Source organism: Eucalyptus grandis, chromosome 11 (genome assembly GCF_016545825.1).
Source record: "Eucalyptus grandis isolate ANBG69807.140 chromosome 11, ASM1654582v1, whole genome shotgun sequence".
NCBI classification, from domain to species: domain Eukaryota; kingdom Viridiplantae; phylum Streptophyta; class Magnoliopsida; order Myrtales; family Myrtaceae; genus Eucalyptus; species Eucalyptus grandis.
Genome location: NC_052622.1, coordinates 4,236,079 through 4,263,504, shown reverse-complemented (window position 1 = coordinate 4,263,504; position 27,426 = coordinate 4,236,079). Strand labels below are relative to the sequence as shown.

General features: G+C 40.3%; 1 long non-coding RNA gene across 1 annotated transcript in view; it reads left to right on the top strand.

Moving 5' to 3' along the window:
* Positions 1-1,446: 1,446 nt before the first annotated feature.
* LOC120289406 overlaps positions 1,447-27,426 on the top strand; it is a 46,996-nt gene continuing 21,016 nt past the window's right edge. Inside the window, exon 1 of the long non-coding RNA XR_005547369.1 lies at positions 1,447-2,149. This is a non-coding gene — a long non-coding RNA (uncharacterized LOC120289406). The remainder of the gene's footprint in view (positions 2,150-27,426) is intronic.

The window sequence follows — 27,426 nt, the reverse complement described above, 5'->3', positions numbered from 1 at the left end:
TGTGCAAAATCTCTTAAGAATATCCCAATGTCACGCGGGGTATGGGCTTGGGAGAGCCCGCGCCTAATCATGGGCCTTTGACCCATCCTTTAGGCAATACCCCTAAACCCGTTCCCTCCCCCCGAGGGTAGGTCGCGACAGTCAATGCTCGACTGCACACTCCATGGCCAAAGGAGTCCACATCACCAATTGACTTAGCAAGGATAGTCGAACCCCTAAGTTTCGGTAATAAGCCTTGTATCAATGGAGACATGGTCCAAAACGCCCACGTAATCTTTCAATTCATGGTGCTTCTCTCCACTACAAATCTTTTTAATAAACGAGATGTCAGATCACTTAAAGTGTTCAAGCTATAGAAAATCCCCACGAACGTAAGTGTGATTCTTTGTGATGTAGACATCTAGCATATGTGGTTCTTTCATTCACTTTTGTTTAGAAACACAAGATTGGAATCCAGCCATAAAAAGGACTCGTTCTAATAGGCACTCCCTTATTTATTAATATTATTTTTATTTTTTGGGTTAAGTAGCTGATTTCTTAGTCATTAATCACGTAAAATGGATCTTTGCTTTAATCAAACTTTAGAGCAATTCCAACTAATCGTCCAGCCATTGTTATGATATAGGCAAAAATAACTTAGTGATTCTCCATCAGTCTTGGAATCTTGACTAAATGCAAATCTTCGTTGTTTTCATTACTTCAAGGTTTGTCATACAGGACAAAATTTCTTGACGTCCCTATAATGCAACCCCTCATCTCACAACCTTGTGTAAAGTAGAATATATATATATATATATGAATGTCTTATTTCTATTTGCTTATTTCCTAAAATTCACACAAGGTATAATTGAATCAAATATTAGTTTCGCCTTAAATTTAATCCATATAAAATTTTTCAATACCCTCACGATTGGTTCGCAGTCCCCACACCACTTTACATGATAGACGTTTGAAATTCCCAATTTGCATCTTAGATTAACTTGAAAGACCAAATCACCATTCAATGGTGAACAAAACTTAAGTTGGCGTCAGAAAAGTGGAGGAGCATTTTTTCAATAAAAAAGTGAAAATATAGTCTAATTTAAACTCTACTGAACAATAAAAATTCTGGATGATGCGTGACTAATCGGGATTCAAGCAAGCTGTATTGTTTTTATTTTCTTTCTAAGGAAACTTTTATGTTGATCGAATTCATGCAACTATTGTGCAACCTAGGAAATTTCTATGTGCGCACTAAGCGATAAAGATCCTTTGCCACGGTTTGTGTTCGCGTCATGCCATCAGCTCGGGGCTCCGTATAGCTCGCTCTATCGCTTACTCAGTTCTCTCTCCTTCCCTCTCTCGACACCACCACCGTCAACATCTCATCGCATCTAGCCATCTCAGTTGAGATTTTCCGAGATTCGACGAGGATGAAGAACAGATCTGGAACCCACCGGTGTGAGGTTCATAATAATCCAGATGCACACACTCATTATTGCCACATTCTGAATCTAAATGAACCGATAAGGATTTGCTTCAGGATGTCCTTTTCGGTTAATGCATTCCTATTTGGTTGTTGTTCATTTTGAATTTGAAATCAAGTCTCTTAGGCTTATTAAGTTTATGGGTCTTATTCTTCCAACAGGGAATGCCAAAGAGGTTCATGAGAAAATAGGGTGAAAATCTCTCAAAAAAGGATGCTTGTCAAAGTGTGAAATGGTGCAATTATTTGGCCTAAGGAATTGGAAAAATGTGATGAGATGGTCGTACTTCAAAGGGTTGAAATGAATTTGTAGAGCATTTACCCTATCTGCGAGGGCCAATTTTTGGTCTTTAAATCTGAAGTGGACTCCATTTTCCATGTAATCATATTTGATAAAGGCGTCTCCAATATAGCATGTCCGCCAATGAGTGGTGATGCGAGGAACCGAGCCTCAGCAATTGTGGATTCGCCTCGCGAAAGTGGAAGATGCTGGCGATTGCCGTGATGTTTCGATCAAGCTTGAAGTCTTGGGAGATGAAGTGCATTGACCCAAGAGTCCTCGGCTTTGTAAGGCAACAAAATCTGATCAAATTTGTGAAGTTCATGGTGGTTCCTATGCACATTCATCATTGCGGAGTTTGGGGAGAGACCAAAGTTTAAACTGCTCATCACGAGATTTTCGAGGTGTGAATCTTAATCACTAGTTAATTCTCCTCCAGACTCTGTTGTTCTTGTGTTTGATTCAAATTCTGTATAGGAACTCTCCATGACACTAGTTAAGAGAGACTGTGTTAGAGCTAATTCATCCCCGTAGTTCTTCTCTGCCTCTAGCTCTCTAGTGTGTGCATATGTATGTGTTGGGTGATCTCATATATGTCAAGCCAATGAAGACGAGCAGAACCGGTCATATTGGACTTAAATGTGCTGAAAATGACATTGCTGTGCATATAGGCCTCAGAAGTTATGACATTGATTTTTTCATGTTCTGTTTGCGACTGCTGCAGGTAAGCTGAAAGAGCTGACCTTGTGCAGAGCTCTTGAACCGGCCAGCAAATTTAAGCCCGATTATCCTCTCTTCCGAAGTTGCAGCAAGGTAAATATATCTGAAGAAAAGCAACGCGATAGGATCCTCATGACAAGGAAAACTGTTGGATTTAAATCACACAGAGTTGCTCAACTATGTTAGCTCTAGGTTAAGCGTGCATCGTGTCAATAATTTCTGTTTTTATCCTTCAGATGCTTTGAAAAGGATCCTCCTACGGTCTTCCTCAGAGCTCATTGGTTGTTGCAAAATGTCTACTTGAGCAGAGAGTTACTGGCTCACTCCAAAAATGCGCATCAAGAAAAGTCCGCAGACCGTGGCTCTCATATTTTAAGACAAATCATGGCCGGCGATGCTCATCAGCCACGGTTATCATGGAAAGTTCTCTGCCAGTTGGACCGCATTCACAAGATAAACTTCTCTGAAGGCAGGTGGCAATGTGTGCTCGAGCTTTATTAGAAGGGATGATGTCATTTTTGGAGGGTCCTTTATCAGAACCGCTGAGAAGACTTGGGTGAACAATACTATGCAATGGACACAGCAGAGGAAGCATTGCTTTTAGCTCAATTTTGGTGAGAACAGAACTGCAGAATTGCTAGGCTGAAATCTGCTTCTGATTCAGCAAATTGGATAAAAGCACAAGTTCCGTTCTAATGAATGGAATGCTCCTGAATGCACATGATACCTTCCTTGATCCTAGTGTTGGCAGTCACCATGTGGCCACGGGTCATGAGACGGAGGAAGCCGATTACTAATGTCGATTTGATAACTTCCATTTCTGGAAACAATCTCTCGAATTAGTTGCTTCTTTAAGGTTTCTGGTGGCTCAACCCAACCTTTGGAACTGTTGAAGTTGTAGTAGCATCAAATACGCTTCCCTTAAGCCATGTACCAACTCTGAATTTCAAGGCACAACCCATGGTTTTACAAGCTCAATGTGGACATACATTAGATTCTATTCATCGTCTCTTTTTGAATTCATGAAGATTCTATGACGAGACTTTTTTGGCACGTGGGCCGCACAAATTGAAGTTTTCTTAGTTTCTTCTCATGTGAAGAGCATTTGGAACTCATTTTGTCAAATGAACTGAATCTGATATGCCTGGCCAAGCGATTTTCCAAGCCATGCTGCTTCCTTTCATGGTTAGCCAATTAAAGAAACTTTCACACCAATGTCTACTGAATTCCCTCATTGTTTCAAACGGGGAAAAGGGGATTTTCATGCCTCTCTTGCAGCCATCTCTTTTGCCGCAGTAGCATAACTCTGTAACGGCGTCACTGCCACACAACTCTTCCGCAACCCCCTCTCAACAAAACAGCAATCAAGCTGGATAAACATCGCCGATTCTCCATCTCTCTTGAACGGGGCGTTCTTCGAAACAAAGTCCGACTTCCTTATTCCATCAAACACCAGAGAGAGAGAGAGAGAGAGAGAACAAAGGCGAAACAGAAAATCAAACAGACAAATTGGGAATGAAAACGACCTGGTAAGGGTGAATACCGAATGATGGATTCCGTCATCGCCTGAATGTAGCAAGGAACAGCTGTCTGCAGAGATTTCTCGAAGCAACGTTCATCGGAGAGAGTTCGTGGGCAAAGGGAATGTCTGGATACTATCTGCCAATTCAAAGGATGAGATTTTTTTGGGTTTCACTCTATCGGCCCTCCCGCCAGTGCGGCGTCCCTTCATCGGCCGACGCAATCTGAGGCCGATCGAGTCGTCATCGTCCGAGACTGATAGGCCGAGAGCTTGAAGATCGGTGGCGAGGCTGAAGAGAAAACAACGAGAGCTAAGCCGGTGGAGATGATTGTGTTGCCGCGTTCTGTTCCCGGTTTGAATGAACAGTGCTTTAATGTCATTTGTGAAAGCAAAATTCCACTTTTGTTTCAAACAACTTCTAATTCCGTAGAAATATTTTAATTTTTCCCAAGTCTTTCGACTTGAGATTTCTATTTAAATTTCCTTTAATTGGAAAAATTAACCAATTTCATTTCCGGTTATTGAGATATCATTGACCTAAATTAACATTGTGATGAAATGAATTTCATCTCCTTAAAGTAAAGCAGGAGTAAATCCTAATTTAAACAATGTCTTGCATAAATGTGCTTAATACCTTTCAATAGTTTAACTCCACTATTTGCCTTAATTAGTCCTACGGATTTTTGTTGACATCGGTCGCACGGTCCTTACCACCATAAAAAGGAAGGAAAAAGCAGCTTCTGTCCAGGGGTCCTACCATCCTTCGCGGGAAACACTTCATCAATATGAAAATGAGTATTTCTGGTACCTAATTCTACAATCTCGGAGTTGGATCTGGGCCCAGTGCTGCGTAAATAATAAAGTTTATTCTAGCTGATTTCTTCGTCTCACGTGTCAGGACGTCGGCTTGAAGGTTTAGTTTTCGTTTTGATTCTTCTTCTTTTTTCCCACTAAGGACTCCAAGAGTAAAAAATCTCAACTCCAATAAACCTCGAAACATAAGTTTTCGCATTTCATCAAATAACCTCACTTTGTCTCAATATTTTCCATGCTAAGCTAGTTTCACGTTCAATATGGAATCCATCTAGAATGTAATAATCCCTCATTTTTAATGTGGGAATATCTTAGAGTTGCATTGTACCTAATGGTCGATGTAGTCAATGGTGTGGAAAGTGCTGGGTATAAACAATTGATATACCAAAACAGGAGAAAATAGAAGAAATGACAGCGTAAAATGGCCCTTTTTTCTATTGGGTGTTTTGAGAAATTACTTGGAAAAGCTCTATCTTTTAATTGGTAGTTGAAAAGTCTGTAATTTTAACTTGTGTGCAATCCCAGATTTTTCACAAGTACTAAGATAGAGGATGCAGTTGCTTCTCAAAGGTGGTGTTGTAGCACTTCTTGGTGTTCTCATTTTGACATCTATCAAGCTAAAGTACAATGCACAGACATTCGCTAGCATACCTACAATTTTCGTTTCTTTCCATATCACTTTAAATTTCTTCATTATGATTATTTTCTGTCATTTTGTTCGTATCCTCATTTCTGATTAATGTCTCTTCTTATGTTACAAAAAACTGTGTGGACATACTCTTTTTTGTTTGTTTTCTCTTCCTATTTTGGCTGGATCGAAACGCCGTCTTCTACTGCTTCGATACAACTGCAGTGTTGCATGCTTCAATATTTTTGGAATTGCTGAACGGTTGCTCTTGAATTTTTTGTGGCACATTACTTCTTGCAATTTATCAAATTTTGGTTTTTCTTCCTTGTTTATTCCTGTATGATTCCTCCATTCTCTAGATGTTACGTCCTGCCTTCCAACAAGTTGGTCCTCATGGTGGGTATCTACTATATATGCTAGTACTTCATTCTCTCTTTCTTTGGTTCTTGCATGTGTGGGTGGCTGCTACTATTGGTGCTTTTTCCTTTGCATAAACAAAAGTGATACCCCCGTTCTTTGCTTGAGTTTTCTTCCTATTTATATCAGTCTCTCAATTAAGAGTTTTTGAAACTGAGCATGAAGAAAATGACACCCTTGGGGTAGTCACTCTTGCTGGTGATATTTTGTCCAGTCCATGTCATACCTACAATGTTTATACACTTAGTACTTCCGAACGAATCAATTAAAAACCGCATATAACTTCCACAGGACAGTCTTAGGAGCGTAAAGCAGAAGGAAGAGAACTATAGAAGACATCTAGGAAATGCTACAATATTCAATGAGGTAACCAACATAGCTAAGAGGCTTACCTAGACTGCAAACCTAGAACATCTAAAAAGCTATGAATGATACATAACCAAGCCTCCATAATATGTAGCGTTCAGCAAGAAAGCCATTTCAAAAAATGAGAGACTTTGCTCCAAGGATTGGAAGCACGTAGAAAACTGCTTTTATGAACATGCCTCGGATGGACAACAAAGCTGAATGATTAGCTTAGCTTAGCAAAACAGGCCTCGCCTATGTGATTTGATTCTGACCAACTGGCCAAAACACATTAGTAACTTCCACAATGCCATATTAGGAGGGTAAAAAACTCATGCATGCACAGGAGTTAGATGCCCAACACATAAACATTTAGTGGACCAAGGAACCACCCTGTTTGTCATGATTCTAATTTGACTACATCAGCAATCGAACACACATCAACATATATGTAAACAGCATTATATGACACAACCTCTTGGTTGAAGTGATTCATGTAGAACCAAAACATATCCTCCAAGTTCTCAGTCTGTTCTTGTTTGTAATGCCCAGCATGGCAATCATGAAAATGGTGACTACATTTCCACCAAACGCCACAACTGTGGACACCATTAAGGAGAAACGAATCCAAGAAAAGTGAAACTGCCATTCTATTACATTTGAGCCAGAAAAGACAAGGTATCAAATTTAAAGGACATATATTACTAAAGCACTCAAAAAATCTATTTCCATCCTGCGCTTGAAAAGTCACAAATAGAGATGCTTTATCAAAATCCCCTAAAACAACAGATGCTAGTTAACAAATGTACGAAACTATGTAAACATTAATCATCATATTACTTACTTCCACAAAGATTGGGCCTAAAATGGGGCATAGGGACGAGAGAGAAGTGTGCAATAAAAGCTTGTTTAAGTGTAGTCCTATAACCATTATTTTTCTCCATAGTTCTAGTGAAACATAGCACTTGTGGAGATATATTAAAACCAGTCAGTGTGAAAGACAACTGAATGATCGCCAAGTTGAAGTAGAAAGGGCTTAACCAGAAATTTGAAAGGCAAAAGCATCACATGATTCGTCCTAAAGCTAGCTCCAAAAAAGCGATTGCATCACTGAACAGTTCTAAATATACAGAATTTACATATCGAGAACTGACGATGAATATATGTAGCTAGAAGCCCAAATCAAGACAATGAGACACAAGCTGGTAAAAGGCTAGAAAGTGAAAATCCTACGAGATTTCATTTCCACTATGGACATGATTCGTTCCTTGGTGGGTAGCAGAAAAATTCAAGAGTTACAGATTATGCATCGAATAGAATTAAATAATCTAGCCCTAGACATAAGATCAGGAACCACTATGGTTCACGTGTGAAGCCACTAGAACGAGCTACATAACGATTCTCATCCAAGACCTGATATTGAATCTTGCGGCAACATCATCATCACCATTGAATCTAGCATCGATCGAAAGCGAATCGACAAGTGTCAAATTCCAAGACCTCAACTTCGCATCGGAAGCGGCTTAAGAAAACTTACGGGAAGAGGAGGAGGGGGGAGAAGCCGTGTGGTGAAAAGAGGAGGAACGGTCTGCTGTTGGGACTGCGGTGGCGTTGCCGGGGTGGCTCCTGATCCTCGGGTGCGTTGGAGATCGGACTTCCCAGCAGCGGCGATGGTGGTGTCGAGGGCGGCGGCAATGGCTTGGCGCGAGAGGAAGGAGATGAAGCAATGGAGGTGTTTCCAAGAATTGCAACGGAAGGGACTAGAAAACCGTGAAATTGAAAAGGGAAACCTGATCCCTATTCGTTGGGGAATTTTCTTTATTTTTGGCCAATCACAAATTTCGGAAAAAAAATTACCTCAATTTAAATTGCTGAAAAATGTGGTGTAAATATTTGGCTGGCCAGTGAGATCAAATTTTTATTAATACTGATTAGGCAATTTCATTTTCTTATTCAAAATGAAAACGTGACAAGGGGAGGAGAAGAAAAAAATGGAGGAGTTTCCAAGTTGTGTGACAGGAGTGACTTGAAATTGTGAAATTAGAAAAGAAAACATACTCTCAATTAATTTGGGAAATATATTCTTTTTTTTTATCAAATTACAAATTTAGGACAAAATTACCCTTGTTTAAGTCACTGGCTTTGATCTTTATTTGAGCTTAATTTGACCATTTTATACCCTTATCTATAACAAAGTCCATACTTTTCTTTTTTCTCCAAGGAGGAACCTTGCTATTTGAAAATGGAGGAGCTGGACTCGAACGATTTGCAGAAAGACTCATGGACTTTGACTTAGAAAAACTTTTGGACTATTATCATAGGAAAATTTGTTGGATGATGATTATTGATCTTTTATCATTTCAATTTTGAAGAGCTTCGATGCTTTAGGATCTTTATTCTCTTGAATTATTTCTTCTTTACGACCTCAATTGTCTGCAAAGAGCATTCATGATATGCACGGTAAAACAATAATCAATCTATACTACATCTCTTCATGGTGAGTCAATTAAACAAATTTTTCTACCAATGTCTATTAAGGTCCTATTTGTTTTGCAAAAAGTATCGTGTTTCTGAAAAATGACGATATTTTCTGAGGTTTACTTGAAACTTGAAAATATTTAGAAAACATTTTCTGTCATTTAATTTGAAAAATTCGATTTTCATTTCCTTTGCGCACTCCTTTTAACATCTTTTTATTTAAAAAAAAAAATTCAACATTTTTATTTTTTTCAAATTTTTATTTTTCAAATTTTTATTTTTCTACTTTTTATTTATTTATTTATATTCCCTTCCTTCTCCTTATTCAGCTGGAAGGCGCTTGAGCTCAAGGCTTGTTGATCTGGTGAGACCCAAGTTTGCCGCTTGCCTGGCTCGCCAATCTGGCAAACGCCAAGCTCGAGGTCTTAGGCCTTGCCAAAGGCTTGCTCGATCAACAAGTAGTGAGATCGCTAGAGGTCGTCGAGCTTGCTTAAGACTTTGGTGATCGACCAAGACAGAAGAAGAAAAGAAAAAAGAAAAGAGAAAAAATATATAAGTAAAAATTCATATTTTATTTATAAAAAAAAAAGAAAGATAGGAAGGATAATGGGTGTGGAATAAGAGAGAATGATCAAGAAAAATATTTTCTCCAATTTGAAAAGTAAAAAATATTTTGCCCTATTTAAGAGAACTTCTTTCCATTGATGAAAAAAATGTTTTCTTAGACAAATTTATTTTCCGTGAAACGAATGCTGAAAAATTCAAAAAAATATTTTCTTTAAAGTTGGTTTTCACAGAACAAATGAAGTCTAAATTCATCATTATTCAACTGTGCAAAATGGATTTCTACCCACCCCCTTACCCCCCGCCATGCAACTAAATGAAATGATGTCATAGGATACAGACAGAGCAGATTTTTCATGGTCTTACACTTCAAATACCTCTCATTACTCCTAAATTAGCCTGCAAATTCGATTTATAACTATCCTTCTTCAAAACGGTCTCGATAGCATCTGAATCTCATTGAGACAATCGCTAAATCCGACATCTTATATGAATAGTCTAGTAAGATCTTGAGCTTAAATCTTCACCAGTATACCTAGAGCTCAATTGTGATTGCTAGCACTTACAATACCATGACCGCTTTAGTAGTTGATGTCCCCTTGTTGGAGATTTTTTTTTTCATCTATATTGTGTTTATATATAATCCAATAAAATACTAAAACAATACTCATTAATAACATGCATTAGAAAATGATCTCCGCAATTAATTATTTCATCCTTGAGCACTTTTAAATGGATAAATTTATCCTCGGATTTCCTCGCCTTCAAATCATTACCTTCTTGCTCTTTGCCCTCAGATTTACCTTTGGATTTCTCATTTCACTTATATAATTTGATCGTTCAAAGATGCAAATGTGCGGAATATTCCAAATAGATTCATCAAGCAACATATTCAAGAAAAGCAAAGAGCAACTCTTAGGTATTCCGACAGTGAAGTTCATCAGGAGCTATAGACTCGTCAGAGGGGCTCTATTTCTGTCCTTTTCTTCTGGTTGACGTGCATTTCAGAGAGAAACTCACCTACATGTAGGAAATGTTTGCATGAATGGATGAACAAGGATAATTACCTGAAGGCCTGCATTCTTTGTAGCAACACCTTATCGATACCATGTACTTATCACTATTTGTGATTGTACCTCCATGTAACTATGTGCTTTTTCTTCCCCATGTTTAGTGTCAAAAATCCACAAAGACACTACCTCATATCTTCATGATTTGTATTTCCAGAGTCTTTATGCTAATCTAGCATCATAAGATCCATGTATAAAAAAACAAATGCACCAAATGGCCTATCATCAACGAAGAAGTTGCCTAGAGTGAGCTTTCGGAGCTCTCCAATATCCTACCCCGCATTTGAGTAGAATGAAACAACAAATAATATTGATACTAATAACCATGAAGCAAAGCAGACCCAGAAAAAAATTAATTCAACACCTAGAATAGCAGAGCACGTATCTAACAAATCGAATTCGACAAGATTGAATCATCAACTAATTACACTTGTTATCAAATGGAATGACAATTTAGAGAATAGTGTTATGGGTTACCCATCAAAGTTTATGAGGGCAAAGAGTCACTGAATAGCAAAGCTATTACTACTTCGGAACGAGACAGGCTTGTCAATAATTTGTGAATAATTGCTTACCTTTCAAACAAAGGAAGGCAGGAAAAGGACGGAGGAGATGTGAAACTTTCGGTGGCTAATACCAAACATTACAAGATGATGAAATTAGTGTAATAACAATTGTTCCATCCTTCGCCAATGTTATTATATTGAGCATGTGTCAGTGGATTATCTCATTTTTTTGTGCTTATGTTGATACTGAATGTCAAACTGACAAGAAGTTTTGAGTAAATTTGCGACCACGGAAACTATCCACTCCATGAGGAAAATGCATTCAAACAATGTAACTAACACACTGTATTGAGAAATTAGTGATTGCCAATCTGAAAAAGACAGAGGATGAGGAAGCACTTTGGTTGGAGGAACATGCTAAAGATGTTACGCTGTTCATGAGCAACTCTCGAGTCTGATAGATCTTGAGGGTGATGAGTCATCTAACAAGGCCAGATCCGATAAAGATTCCCCCAAGTTAGATGGCAACGTCTTTGTTGGGCTTTGACTCCTGCTGTAGCTCCTCTTGAAACTATAGTGACTGACATATCGCTAGCCGACATATAGTTCATCTTTGCAGGAGAATTTATAATGTAGTCAATCGGCTGCACAGCGAGATCGAATGTCGTAGACTCCATGACAGGCCTAGGACCATAGAAGCAATGCTGACTTCAATTCCACAATAGGCCTAGGATCATAGGGTCGAGAACTTGGTTCCACTAATTAATTAATTAGTGCTATTTCGGTATAATCTTGTTCATTTCACAAAAATATACTTTTCAAGCAGTTTGAATTGATTTTAGACCTATCCATTAACATGTGAAATAATTATGTAGATGTGCAATCATTCTAATAACGGCACCAAGGGCATCAAATAAATTGCATGGTAAAATGAGCATTTAACACTAATGAATAAGAAAGATACCATTCCTAACTAAACTAAAGGTAAACGACAATCATTATATAGAAAAGCGTGTAATTAATTGATAATTCATCTCAAAAGGAAACATCGAAGCCCTATTGCAAAGTCCTAAGAGTTTGTTCAAATATAGGATGATTTTTTTTTTATCAATGATTTTCCATAATTTTAAGAGAAGACTCCCAAAAGACTATTTTCAAGCTTTTTCCGAGGAATTCCATTTTTCAGAAGATTTTTGGAAATTTTGGAAATTTTTAAATTTTTAAATTTTAATTCTTCTAATTTTTTATATCGTTTTTTTATATTTTTGAATCTTTAATAAAAATAATTTATATTCCGAAAATACAGACTCAGGCCGGGCCCCAGGGCCCAGTCAGAAAAACAGGCTGCCATCTAACACCTCGTGGGTTTGGCGAACCAGGCTTTCAACAAGCTCCATTTACAAAATGATCTAAGCTCACCTTTCGAAATAATTATACTGATCCCAAGCTCAACTAAATACCAAAACCGGCCCACATTTGCCAAGCTTCAACTTGAGTCCAACGCCCACTAATCCCATCGCCTAGAAGTCAGCCCAAAATCTCTGATTTCCCTTCCTCATTCATTCTGCCCTCCACGCCCCTCTCCAATGTTCCCCTCTCTTACGCTGTTCAGGTCCTCATCTTCCGGCTCGGAGACGGCGACGAGCGGGCAAGCTCGTGACAAATCGGGCTATATGGTATGCCGCCTTGGCATCTTCGAGCCAAGATCCTCGGGCAAGGGAGGTTCGAACCAAAAAGGAAACTCACCGGCAACGCAGAGATTTGGGAGAGAAAGATCGTGTGCTCGAGGGCGTCGGCCAGAGGCCGTCGGAGAGGGTGGGGGCGTGGCAGAGCTGCTGGAGAACTCCTTATCGCTGTCGAGTTTCACTCTCCTCCTCAGCTGTCGCTCGGATCTCCCTCTATTCTCCGAACCTTCTTCGTTCGATTCTCGCGTCCGTGCGAGAGAGGAGTGCACTTGACCAGCCCCACCTCTGGTCTTTCACTGCCGCGACGTCACCTCCTCCGCCACCGAAACGCTACCATGGCCGAATAGGGGTGATCAGTTCCCGGTTTGGTCCGATTCCACCCAAGAACCGGGAACCGGACCGGGAGGACCGGTTCCCACTTTTCTGGACCGTGGACCGGACCGGCTGTCTTGGAACTGAGAATCGGACCGCACCAACCGGTCCGGTCCGGTCCGGTCCGGTTCCAATGAATCATCACTGGTTTTCATTTCATTTAACAAAAAAAAAATAGTAATTACTAGTAAAGTAACACACGGGATTATGATCCGGTCAAGTTTTCTTATTCACTCTGTGACCAACAAAGTGACGCCCTATTAAATTATACGTCCACTTTGTGGAAACAAAATTAAAATCTTGCATCATACCCTATGTCATTGCACTGTTATGAAACAAAAAAATAAGCTAAAGATCCACACATTTGAAATATCGGAGAAGTTTTTCTTTCCAAACATATTTCACACACTCACCTTCATTCTCATGAACGTAAATGTTATTAGAGAGGCAAAAAACAAAAGAAAAACAGAATCCGAACTCAACAAAAATTCAACTCATAATTTGGCCATTGTTCAATACCATCTATTGGTGAGGCGTTAGGGGCGTCGGGCAAGGCGTCGAGCGAGCAAGTGGGAGGGCTTACGGTTTTGAGAGGGAAAGACAGTGAGAATTGCCACTGAATTGGGTTGTAAAATTTGGGAAAATAGAAGTTGATGTGATGGTTACTGTACATTAGAGCAGAAACAAAAATAAAAATAAAGAGGGGTTTAGTCGTTTAGGTTTCAAGAGGGAAAAGGAAAATAAGAATTGCAAAATTTAGAAAAAAAAAAAAGCTGATGTGATGCTTACTGTAGAGTGTAGAGAAAGGCAAAAAACGGATTAGCTTTGAGGAAAAATGAATCTAGTAATGCATATTGTAAATTAGTTTAGAAACTTATATATAAATGGTCAGTCCGGTCTGGTCGGTCCGGTTCTAACCCCAAAACCGGGAACCGGACCAACCGGTCACCGGTTCCAAAAATAGGAACCTAAGACCGGACCGAGACCCTCTAGAACCGCCCAAAACCGATCGGTCCGGTCCGGTCCGACCGGTTCCCGGTTCGGGCGGTTTCCGTTGCACACCCCTATGGCCGAAGATGTCGAGAGCACAGTCGGTTCTCTCTCGATCTTTCTTTCTCCAAGAACCAGCCTCCCTCTGGCTCACCCTTTCTCGAGCTTTCTCTCTGTGTGGCTCCCACGAGCAGCTCTCACTGTCTCCTTCTCGAGCAGCGCTCGCCGTCTCTGGTTTTCAGCCGAACCCCTCGAGAAGCAGCCCTCGCCCTTTCTCTCCATCTGTTTTCAGCCGATCAAGAAGCCATCTCGAGCTCACTCCCTCTTTCTCTCCCGATCTCACTCACCGGATCTCTCTCTCTCTCCTCTCCTCCGGTTCTCTCCCCAGTTTGAGGAAATATTCAGTGGTTTGCTCTCACCACATCATTAGTTGACGTGGCGAGCATCATTTTGCTTCCATCCAATTACAGCTTGACACATATTTGCTGATATGGAATTAATGAAAAAATAGAAATTATCTCATTCCACCACTTTCTCTCTCTTCCTCCTCTGTTCCTCTCTTGTACGCACCACCAGCTTGACCTCTGCACCTCCCGCCGTTGCCGGCGTCAACACCGTGTCCAGGCCAACTGCACATCCAAACCGAGTCACCCTCTCCATCATCTTTCTCAATTCGTCTTTCTCCCAGCGTCTGTTCGTCTTCATCTTCGGGTCATCGGCCAGATCTGGTTGCTTCGTCTTCCTGCCGTCACCATGGTAGCTTGGGGAGAAAATATTACTTTTCCCTTTTTTAGTTTTCTCCCCGACCACCTCACCGCTCGGGAAGAAAGTATTCATGGCTTCATCTTCCTCCCAGCGTCTGTTCGTCTTCGTCTTCCGCCATGGCTAGATCTGGTCACTTCGTCTTCCTCCCAGCATCTGCTCGTCTTCATTTCGCTGCGACCGAGATGCTCAGAGAATCGCTGGGCGAGATACTGGTCGAGTTCTATCCATTCGCAGGGAGACTCGTCGCGGGAGTGACAGGAAGATGGTAGTGAGATGCACAGGAGAAGGTGTCCCGTTCGTCGAAGCGATGTCGGAGGACGACATCGGAATGCTGGGCGACATCAGCATCATCGATCCGCCAATGCTGCGAAAACTCATGAACAACAGCGATGGAGCCCAAACCATATTGGCAAAAACCTTTGCTGACAGTGCGAAAACTCATAAATCACGTCGTCGTCGATGGTAAAGCCCTCACGGACTTCATAACTTGTTGGACTGATGTGGCTCGAGCCAAGCCGCTTTCGATTCGTCCCTTTCTCGATCGATTGGTATTGTGCCTGAGGTGACCTTTACACGTCGATTTCCCCCACCACGAGTATGCTCCGATGGATCGGCGTCCCGAATGCATAGTCAACCTCCAAACCAAGCCCCTTGTTCACAAATCATTCTGCTTTGAGCCACTCATTCTCGTAAAACTCAAGAAAGCGTCCACAATCACAACCAACGGGATGGCTCCTCTATAGTCCCTACGAGCTTCGAAGTCATATCGGCGCTCGTGTGGATTTTGTGAATTAAAGCTCTCAGAATCGATCCTCATGAAACAGCAAAGCTTCTCATTGCAGTCAACAGTCGGTCCAAGTTCAACACGCCGTTGCCAAGCGGCTACTTCGGGACTGGCCTTGTTTGGTCCTGTGCAGAGTGCAGAGCGAGTGAACTGATTCACAAGCCCTTCTCGTTTGCTGTCCAGATTGTGCACGAGGCGCTCCGATGCGTCACCAACAGTTACATACGGTCGTCCGTTGACCACATCGAGATGAACACGGTCGTGGTCGATCGTGAGGGCAACACTTGCTGCATCAGCAAGTGGAGTCGGCTCCCTTTCTACAAGACGATTTCGGGTTCGGGAGGCCATTCCAAGTGGCACCAGCTACTGTACCCCACAACGTCGTCTAGGTCTCCTCTCATAGCGCGGAGAGCGATAAGTTGGTCGCGTCACTGGGGCTTCCTCGCGATGCCATGGATGTTTTTGCAAAATTGACTCAGTCTGAGCTCGCACTGAAAAGCAAGTTTTTAGCCTCATCTATGAAAATGAGTACTTGTGTTCGTTTTGGTAGACATGGGTGAAGTCTAAGGAGGACTATCGCAGAGCCTGTTGGGCTGCTTATGTCTAATGTAATATATGATACGCTTCCATCAATGAAAAAAGGGAATGTTAGAGAAACAAATGTCAATTCATGAAAAAGTAACCACAGCATACGCTAAAAAAGGCAATGTTAATTACATTATAGCCAAAGGTTTTACGTATCCACTTGTGTAAATTTATCTAAACACATTTAGAATAATCGATTCACTACATGACAAGGCCAACTCTTTCGAGTGTTTAGTATGCCCTATTTATTCATCCATCCACTTTACCACATTATTTTCGTAATCCCTTTTAGCACTACTATATATTTTTAGCGTTTGGAAGAGTATTGATGGATTGTCTTTTCTTCATGCTATATATTACCTGTTGAGGTATACGTGTGAGCATATTACAAGCAATATTCCATCTTTGGGCGACTAAATAGGGATTGACCAGTTAATAAAATCTAGTTGAATTATAATTTATTACTTAAGACTCTTAAATAAAAGTAATCAAATGACATTATATGTCGATGGGTTCAGATTCCAAAAGGCATTCCTTGAAGGAACTTAGAAGGCTGGAGTTTTGAAGAGCTCTAAAGATTTAAGAGGTTGGGGATTTGAAAACTTTAGTACGTGAAACTTGCACGATAGTAAGGTAAACTTTTTTGTTTCTACCGAGTAGTTTCAACTTTGTGAATTGTGCTCAATGTGATCCATCCATTAAATTCTTTGTTGGGAAGTGTTGATGTGGCACTTACTCCATAACTGATTATACGTTATGCTGTGATGTGGCACTTACTCCATAAGTGGTGATATGTTATGTTGATACGATGACCATTGGTTTTGACAAGTCACTTTACTTTTTGTTTCCCCCCCCCCTCCCCCCGAAAAAAAAAATAACATTAGACAAAAATACTTTGGCCATGTCATTTTTGCGCAAGTCCATTTAATGAGCAACACGTGTCCTATTTGAGCTCACATGTGAGAAATGCTCTCTTCTATCTCTTTCCCTCTCATGCGATCCTCTACTCTTTGTTCTCTCTCCCCCTCTCTTGCGAACGACGCCTTGGTCAATTGCCTTCACCATTGTTTCATCCACTGATCCCCACTCCAATGATTTCTCCACTATTGAGGTTGTTCACTGCCCTTACGGCCACCCCCGAGTTCAAGAACAAGCCCAAGTCTCCCATTGCCATTACCTGCAACCTCGAGCCCTCCTTTAACCCTTGCCTCCTCGAGGTCCCTTGCGGCTCCAATATCATCCCCTCCCTCCATAGGTCATCCACTGCCCCCACAGGTCCAAGAATAAGCCCAAGCCCCCTACTGTTTGTGACGCCAAGCCTTCTCTTAGCCCCTACATCCTCGAGGTCCCTCATGGCTCCGATGTCATCACCTCCCTCCACAACTTCTAGATCTAGATTGAGCCCTCATCGAATCCAGGAAAAGCAACCCTCACCTATGGTCGGTCGCCAACTATGGCCAAGTACCGGCTGCAAGCCAAAGGGAAAGAAAGGACAAAAAAGGAAAGGGAAATAAAGGAAGAAATGGTGAAGAAGACAAACAAGAGGTGCATAAGAAAGGAGAGAGATAAAGAGAGAGAGGGGGTTTCAAAATTTCTGACACGTGTCACTCTTTAAATGGACTTGCATAAAAATGAGGCATCCCACTTGTACCCCAATAATTTCTCAAGACTATCCCTGCCTATTGCCGACAACCACCACTGCTTAACTTTGTTGATTGACCTTGAACAAAGGTCGTGACCGTTAATTGAGGTCCCACTGCAAACAATGACGATGACAGACGATGACAACAAGGAAGAAGGCGATGGAGCGTTTGTGGTGGAGAAAGAGTTTGGCAAAACTCACGAGGAAAGAGAACATGAAAATGAAAATAGAAAAGCACATCCTTTAATTTATTCAAGTTTCCTTTGGTAATCCTTCTCAACACTTTTGCCGAATAGGCAAGTCACATGTGAGCAAGCAGGCCGTGTTGATACACATTATGTGACCATTCTTTTAATGTAGTTACTAGTTCAAGTCACATTTTGTATTCGATTGAACAAGGATAAAAGTTCAGGTGATATTGAAGGAGGCAAAAATTCATGCTCCTCTAGTGCTGCTACCTCTTTTGTGTATTGGAGCAAGTAGTGCATAACACAATAAATAATGGTTTTATTATAGCCAAGTCTCACGATATCGCAAGTACCTGAACTTTCTTCCCCCTTAGAATGTTGTACTCAAATCTTGTGGTCAATCAAGTATCTCAGCTTTTCAAATTAGGCTCAATGTGAAGTCTCTGTTAAGTATATCATTATGTCATGTGATTTTGTTGGCATGCCTTGCTTACTCGATGCCATTTAAGATCAATTGGTAACATGGCTCACTCACTTAGAAAATTGTGTCATTCTCATTTAGGCATTGGGTGATGAGAAGGCAAAGAGTATGTCTCTATTGTAGAGGCATTCTCACAAGAGATCACTTTAAAAAAAATATTAAATGCAAAGTCTCCAGCTCATACACACATAAGGCATTTTCAGATAGATTCGAAGTACTATTTCCTCAAATGTTGCACATTGTAAATTTGATTACTATAACATTTAATGAAACCAAGAACTAATCTTGTTGAGGATTGGACGAGTGACTAGTCATATATTTTTTATGATTTAAATGACATTAGTTAGTTTTGATACTGAATTAGAAAAAAGTATTAATTAATTGGACATATGTAAAATGCGATAACGACATCACACCCACAAGCTAAAAGAAAAATGGAATTTTGGGGGCGACGCCTGACCCACGAAAGATCAACTCCTTCGAGAAGCCTATTTAGGGCGCGTTTCGTAACGTTTATTCCATGGAACAATTTTTGAACAAAAATAGTTATTTATTTATTTATTTCTATTTCAAGGAACAATTTCTAAGTATAAGAACATGCTTGCTAATTGCAAAAAAATTCTACTCCAAGAATATAAATGCACGTTTGGTAAACTTGTATAATTTTTTTTTGTTTCTTTTAATTTTTCAATATTTTATTATATTTTTCTTTTTTTTTTCTTCTTTCTTCCTTTTGGCCGATCGCCAGCCTCGGCCATGGTCGGCGACTGGCCGATGAGGGCCGGCAGCCTCGCTGGGCCACCGCCAGGTTGGCGTCGCCCAACGATGGCCCAGTGAGACCGAGCCCCACCAGTGGCTAGGCGAGCTTGGCCTTGCCAGATCTGGGCTAGCTCGAGCTCGCCCGCCAAGGTGAGGTCGAGCCTCGCCGGTCGGGCGAGGCCGACCTCGCGCCTCCTAGGCAAGGTCGAGCCTCGCCGGTGACCTCGCCTGGCCACCGAGGCCACTGGCGAGGTCGTTGGCCCTCGACGGTCGAGGCCGACGACTGGCCAAAATGAAGAAGAAGGAAATAAAAATGAAGAAAAAGGAGAAGAAGAAATAAGTGTTTCTTGGAATTGTTCCCGAGAACAAGAAACAACTTTTTTTTCTACTTCTTGTTTCTGTTCCAAATCTGTTTCTGGAAACCAAAAAAAAAAAAATTTGTTCCAAGGAACAAAAGTTTTACCAAACACGTTTTTGTTCTTTTTTTGTTCCTCGGAACAAAAGAACAGAAGCTTTTGTTTCGGGGAACATAAACAAAAATAAACAAACAGGGCCTTAGCCAACCTAATTAGCAAATTCCAAAATGCACTTAGCCAAGAGGAGAAACAACATAGTACATTGCATACACCTTGGTATACAAAATTTGCAATGGGCGTATGTACTGTTGGGAAAATATGGCTTCGAATTGGGTAGAACAATGAAGTCGGACTTTTCAAGTAATCAAGTCGGATTTTGAGGCATGATATCACTTTCTTTAAGGATTTATTTGCCCCACAAAGTTGCTAATGGTCACCAACAAAGGATACAACAAAGTCTCAAATGAGAGTACTAGATAACAATTTTAGTATTTCTCCAGGATCTCTCTAGGAAACAATTGAAAAGATGGTTGTAATTTTTTCAGAGAGAAGTCTTGATAATGATCACACTCATTTCTTCTAAAAACCGACATGTATATATAAAACATTCTTAAAACGTAGACAACTCTTTGTGAAATGTTGCAAAGTGAACAAATGTATCCTTTCGAAAATTGCCTAGATGAACAAAGGCGTCCATTCGTAAGAAGTTAAAAAACGAACAAATGCAACACTTCAGGAAATGTTGCAAACCGAATGAGTATCTTTTTCAAAGGTTGTCTTAAAAAGACACAAACAAAAATTCGGAATAAAAAAAAATATTATTATTTAATAAATAAAATATAGATATTATTATTTATTATTTTTTTAATTTCCGAAAATTCTCAATAAACAAAAACAACCTTTGAATTGATTAAAGTTAATAAGATAACCATATGAAATAAAAAAATAAAAATAAAATAACAAAGGGATTAGTGTTAATTAAACCGTGCAAAATAATCGTGCCAAAAATCGCGCACCCGCACGCGGATATGGTGAGGTCTAGCCTACACCCAATCATCTCTTTAGGTACCACACTTATTAATTTGCCCACTTCCTCCCACTTTTCCTATGTGGGACAAGGAAAATGCACTTTGTTTGTTTTTACAAACAAAAGCCTCCAACATGTACAAGCCTTTGGACCCCTTTAAGGGTGCAAAGTCAGACGTTCTTGATCAAGTGGGTTGATAACTTGGCGTTGGACGGCTTCATACTATGGTGTCGCAAGCCAAAGCTTTGTCGGTTACTGATGCGGCCATGGGGTGCGCAATGGCAAGTCAGTAAACAGAGATCGCACGACGGACCTACCGTCGGCTGGCAAGCAGGTTGATGAAAGTGAGCAGAGCATCAAGACTCAGGTTTAGATTCAGGAGGTAAGAGGCTTAGCATTGTCCCGAATAAGAGATTGGTACTTACGCGTGATTCATGTGTTTTATGAGGATCACATCTTGGAATTTGCGAAGGAAGCGAGAAGAGGTTGTCATTTTCTCTTTGGAATGTATATTGTATTGAAATTATTAATGCATGGAACCCACATAGCTGGGTTGACCCAGGGCTTGGCCACGAAGACCCGTCAAACCTCGCACATATAAATACATACTTGCTCTAATTGCTGTAACTCAACATTCGAAAATTTTAAAAGTTGAAATTGCTCAGGTATGTGCCTTTTTTATCTTGCACATTAAATATGCATTCAAGTTTGATTAATCTTAACTAGAGTTTTTTTTATATTAAAATATCAACGTGAGTTTAAATATTACATCTATAGTGATACTTATAAGTGAGAAAATTGGTCTGTGTCTCTATTGAGTCAAATTTGACTGGAAAGTTGGTCAGATCCCAATCAAAGTGCCATCAATTGTGAAGAAATAAAAGTTTGGTGCCGATAATAAAAGATCGATACTTAGGCGTGATTCATGTGTTTTATGAGGATCACATCTTGGCTTAGCACTGTCCCGAATTAGAGATCGGTACTTACGCGTGATTCATGTGTTTTATGAGGATCACATCTTGGAATTTGTGATCGGTACTTATGCGTGATTCATGTGTTTTATGAGGATCACATCTTGGCTTAGCACTGTCCCAAATAAGAGATCGGTACTTACGCGTGATTCATGTGTTTTATTAGGATCACATCTTGGAATTTGCAATCGGTACTTTTGTGTGATTCATGTGTTTTATGAGGATCACATCTTGGCTTAGCACTGTCCCAAATAAGAGATCGGTACTTACGCGTGATTCATGTGTTTTATGAGGATCACATCTTGGAATTTGTGAAGGGAGCGAGAAGAGGTTGTCATTTTCTCTTTGGAATTGGGTCTTCAAAGTCATTTTCTCTTTGGAATGGATACTGTATTGAAATTATTAATGCCTGGAACCCACATGATGTTGACCCAGGGCTTGGCCACGAAGACCCATCAAACCTTGCACATATAAATACAGACTCGCTCTAATTGCTGTAACTCAACATTCGAAAATTTTAGAAGTTGAAATTGCTCAGGTATGTGCCTTTTTTTTTTTTTTTTTTATCTTGCACATTAAATATGCATTCAAGTTTGATTAATTTTAACTAGAGTTTTTATATTAAAATATTGACGTGAGTTTAAATATTACATCTATAGTGATACTTATAAGCGAGAAAATTGGTCCGTGTCTCTATCAAGTCAAATTCGACTGGAAAGTTGGTTAGATCCCAGTCAAAGTGCCATCAATTGTGAAGAAATAAAAGTTCAGTGCTGATAATAAAAATCAAAGTGAGGCAAATTGATTGCAAAATCTACGAATGCTCATAGAAAATCAACGCTTTTAAAAGAAAAAAATTTCTTAAAATGATCGCTTGTATCACTTAGCATAATGAATGTGATGAAAATATTTTCATCATTAATGATAATCTATAGATATAGATTGTTACTAATAATAAAAATATTTTCTGTTGGTTAATCGGTTAATTTTCTTAATGTTTCATAATTGTTATCCACAGGATGGGTACCGCAATTCTTAGAGGGACGTTTGAGTCATTTGAGGATGAAAGCAAGAATGGTACGTAGCATGCGCATTTTGAATTTAATCTGCATTTACTCAAATATATAATAATATATTTATATTTAATTGACAAGATCATGTAATTTTTCATGCAACCAATATAAACAAATATGGCCGGTCAATTTCGTATATGACTGATCAATGTAATTTTTTTTATAATGTGGACTATATTAATTGATATTGTAATTTACCCTTTTATTACGGTTAGGGTTGTTTGTAGCAATTAGCAAGTCGTACATTTACCATGGTATCGCCCAAAGCCTGCAGATAAATAAATACAGCTTTGATTATTCTGTGCAAAGAAGCAGGAAATGAGAAGCTAAGAAATGCCGAAGCTACGCGAAAGCTTGATGTGAAGATCACGAATGCAGTTCATGTTTCTCCGGCGAGGGAAACGTTTGGTGGGCTCTACGCTCTCTCGAACCTTGACCAGACCTTCCCTTACGTGATTGAGAGCGTGCTCACCTTCAAGGGCGAAGGGAGGGGAAGGCGTCCCACTGCGATCGAGACGATCAGAGAGTCACTGGCCAAGGCATTGGTCGAGTTCTATCCGTTTGCGGGCAGACTTGTGATGGGGAGCGACGGGAGGATGGCGGTGAGATGCACTGGAGAAGGTGTCCCGTTCGTCGAAGCGACGTCGGAGGATGACATTGCAGTGTTGGGTGATATCAGCGCCATCAATCCCGCCATGCTGCGAAAACTCGTGAAGCACAGTGACAGAGCCTTGACCATATTGGAAGTACCTTTGCTAACGGTGCAGGTAAATACTATTGAAAATGGTGGGTTTCACTAGATCCGACGGTCTTATTTAGTTTAGTACACATAAGTAGATATCCACTTACAGTTTATCATGAAATCCAGGTGACGATGTTCAAGTGCGGAGGGATCGTCATCGGCATCGTCATGAATCACGTCCTCATTGACGGGAAAGCCCTCACGGACTTCATAGCTTGCTGGACAGACCTGGCTCGAGCCAAGCCACCATCAGTTCTTCCTTTTCTCGATCGATCGGTGTTGCGCCCGAGGCGACCTCCGCACATCGATTTCCCCCACCATGAGTATGCTCCAACAGACCGGCGGCCCAGACGCGTGGTCGACCCCCAAACCAAGCCCCTCGCTTATAGATCCTTCTGCTTCAAGCCACACGCTCTCATTCAGCTCAAGAAAGCGTCAAGAATCACAACCCCGAATGGCTCTTCCGTAGTCCCGACGACCTTTGAAGTCATATCGGCGCTCGTGTGGATCTCGCGAACCAAAGCTCTCGGAATCGATCCTCACGAGACAACGAAGCTACTCACCGCAGTCGACGGCCGCCTCAAGTTCAACCCCCCACTGCCGAGTGGCTACTTCGGGAACGGCATTGCTTGGTCCTGCGCTGAGTGTAGTGCGGGCGAATTGACCCACAATCCCTTCTCGTTCGCTGTCAAGACCGTGCACGAGGCGCTCGCATCTGCCACCGAGAGTTACATAAGGTCAGCCATCGACCACATCGAGTTGAACAGGGTCCTAGTCGACTGCGAGGGCAGCACTTGCTGCATCAGCAAATGGAGCCGGCTCCCTTTCTACAAGATGGATTTCGGGTTTGGGAGGCCGTTCCAGGTGGCGCCGGCGACAGTCCCCGACAGCCTCATCTTGGTCACTTCTCGGAGTAGGGAGAGCGACGAGTTGGTTGTGTCCCTGGGGCTTACTCGCGACACCATGGATGTTTTCTCAAAGTTGATTCAGCATGAGCTCATGCTAAAAAGCAAGTTCTAGTCTCATCTATGGATATGAGTATATGAAGCTTAGTTTTCGTGCCCTTGGTTTTAAGTAGGACTAGCGCAGTGGTGTTGCGCCACTTTTGCCTATTGTTTTATATGATATGCTTCCATTAATAAAGTGACGTACTTTCTAGAAAAGGAAATCTTATAGATACAAATGTCAATTTATGAAAGAGCACCCATAACATACACTAGTAATGTGAAAAAAAGTTATATGCATGAGGTTTTGTACACCATTGATCGGATATTAAGAGTAAATTAAGGGCATATGAGGCCATTTGTGTGAGAAAATATTAAACACACAAGTTGTGGAAGGAAAGAAAGTGAAAAAAAAAAGAAGAAGAAGGGAGAAACGGCAAAGAAGAAGAGAAATGGAGGTGTGAGTCTGCAAGAGGAGAGAGAGGAGTGAAAAATTTGACAAATGGGCCATTCGTGGACACATCGCTTAATAGATGGGCATCTACTTTGTGGCTCTAGCATAACTTGTGCAGCTTATATTTTTTCTTAATTTTGAGTAAGACTAGCATAGTGTTGTTGCGCTCCTTGTGCTTGTTGTATTATATGACATGCTTCCATCAATGAAGTGACGTACTTTCTAAAAAAGGGAATCTTATAGATTCAAAGTCAATTTATGAAAGAGTGGCCATAGTATATAGTAATGTAAGAAATTTTTACACGGGTAGGGGCAAATAGAAAGTTCGTGTAAATTTTTTCTTTACACTAATGGTGTGTGTGCTATTTTTCTTTGTGAATTAATGGGTTTGTGTTGAGTGTTTGGTAAAGTACCACTTTTTAGGCACTATCTATATATCTTTAGCATTAGGAAGAGTATTGTTGGGTTGTCATTATCCATGTTAGGTATTCATTAATGTACAAGTGTGAGCATACCATAGAGAAAAATTCCATATCGACTAATTTAAGAGGGATTGAGTAGTTAATAAATCTAGTAGACTTATAATTTATTGATTTAAACTCTTAAAAAAGGTGATTTAATAATATGATTTGTTGATGGGTTCATATTCTTGAAAATCTACTCTCCAAGATAAGTTTTATTCTTTCCAAGAGTTTTAGAATTTTGAGAACCAAAGAGATATAGCAAGGGGTGAGCATCGGTCTAGGGTCAACCCTGGACTAATCTTGAACCGGCCCAACCCTGCTGGTCTTGGTTCGATTCTTAGGGAGATTGAGGTGGTCATTGGTCTTAGGATTCCTAGACCAGCACTATGCGGGTTAGTCTTCGGTCTTGGGAGTTTAGGGTCAGTCCAACCCAGACCAACCTTGATTCTATATATATTATATATCTAATATATTATTTATAATTTTTTTATATAAAGAAAACTGCAAAATAAATGGCATCAACAACATTAAATAGCTCATTAGTGAGGAGTTCAAGTAATTTTACTCTATTTTTTAATAACTTAGATCTTTTAATGTCTTTTACGGCATCAACAACCATAATTTACAAAGGAGAAAAATGTTTTTGTGAGGAGTCCTCACGATGTTCAAAAGGGCATAAATAGCTCCTCACGGCATACTTCTCTATTACTCGTTCTCTTCTATCTTATTTGTCCTCTTAGTCTTTAATTTAGCAAAATTGAAAGAAACAACTTCTCCACTCGCCACTTGACACTCGCCTCACTAGCTTTGGGTCACTCGTATCACTTGCTGCTCGATGCTTGCCTAGCTTGTTGCTTCCTGCTCGACGCTCGATGCTCACCCCACTCGACATTCATTGCTCACCACTCTTAGCTGGCCTCGCTCTTTACTAAACTCATAAGGTCGGTTCAGTCCTTGCTCGCCTTTTTAGGAAGTACAAAAAACGAAACAAAAAATTATCGGTTGATCCCAGGTTGACTCTGGAACTAGACCAAACCCATTGGGTTGGTCCGGTCCTTGGTTGCCCTTTTAAAGAGTACAAAAAATGAAATAACTAAATTATCAATTGGTCTCGGGTTGATCCTGGAATCGGACCGAACTCATTGGATCAGTTCGGTTCTCGGTCCCAAGCTCAATAGGGTCGATCATCAATCCCAAAAATTGAGGACCAGTACTATGCAGGTTGTACCTAGGGTTAGGAGGTGGGTCGGCCCAACCCGGACCATGCTCACCCCTAGCATATAGCTACAATTGTCCATGTGTTGCTATTGAACAAAAGGTCCAATATTCATATTGTAGGAAATGCTTCCATTATTCCCAAAATAAGTCATTTTCATGATTATTACCCTGCAAAGCATGAATTGCATTATATATGTTTAATGAGGGACTAACATTAATTCCTCGCTGTGAATTTTCAATTTTATAAAACCAGGAGTAATAGTGGAACTGGGTCTTCAAAGTCAATTTCTCCTTTTAATGAATCTTGTATTAAATAAATATATACATGGACCCACATTGCATGAAGACCCGTCAACCCTCGCGCACATAAAAATAAGCATGCTCCAATTGTTTTACTAAATTGTCCATGCTTCAACTGTTGAAATTCTGCAGGTGTGTGCCTTTCACTTTTTTGGATTTGATGTGCACATTTTAATCGAACATATTGTTAGAGTTAATTAGGATATTCCTTTTGAGTATCCTCATCTCTCAAGATTGCGCTTATATTTTATTTGGATTATACATATCCTTGATTGTTATTTTATTTTAGATGGTCATTTAATAAAGCTTATCTTATGTTCTCTTCTTCTATGCACATTAAAATACATAGAAATTTCACAATTATTTCCTCCCATTTTTTTTATATTTTAGGTTATACCAAAAGTGATGATGATGATTTATGTAATATTTTAATAAGTTTTATGAAATTTCTTTTTTTCTTTCTTTTTTTTCTTTTCTTTTTTCTTTTTCCTTCGTAGGATTTCTAGCCGGCGAAATAACTTGGGCCCTAGCAACGGTTAATGACTCTTGTTGGCAATGGGGAGGGCCCACAATGCCCTCGTCCTGAGGCTAAGAGTGGAAACATATAATAAAAAAAGACAAATAAGGGGTTTTAAATAACTTGAACTTAAAAATCTTCCTTTGATACCGTGTATGATGTTGTGAGACTTTTTTTATAGTATTATTTTAGAATGAATCACTTAAATTCCAACATAGAAAGCCATAAATATTAGGGGCGTGTAATCAGACCTATTCAACCTTGGAACCAGTCCATCTTGGTCGGTTCATAAAAGACCAGT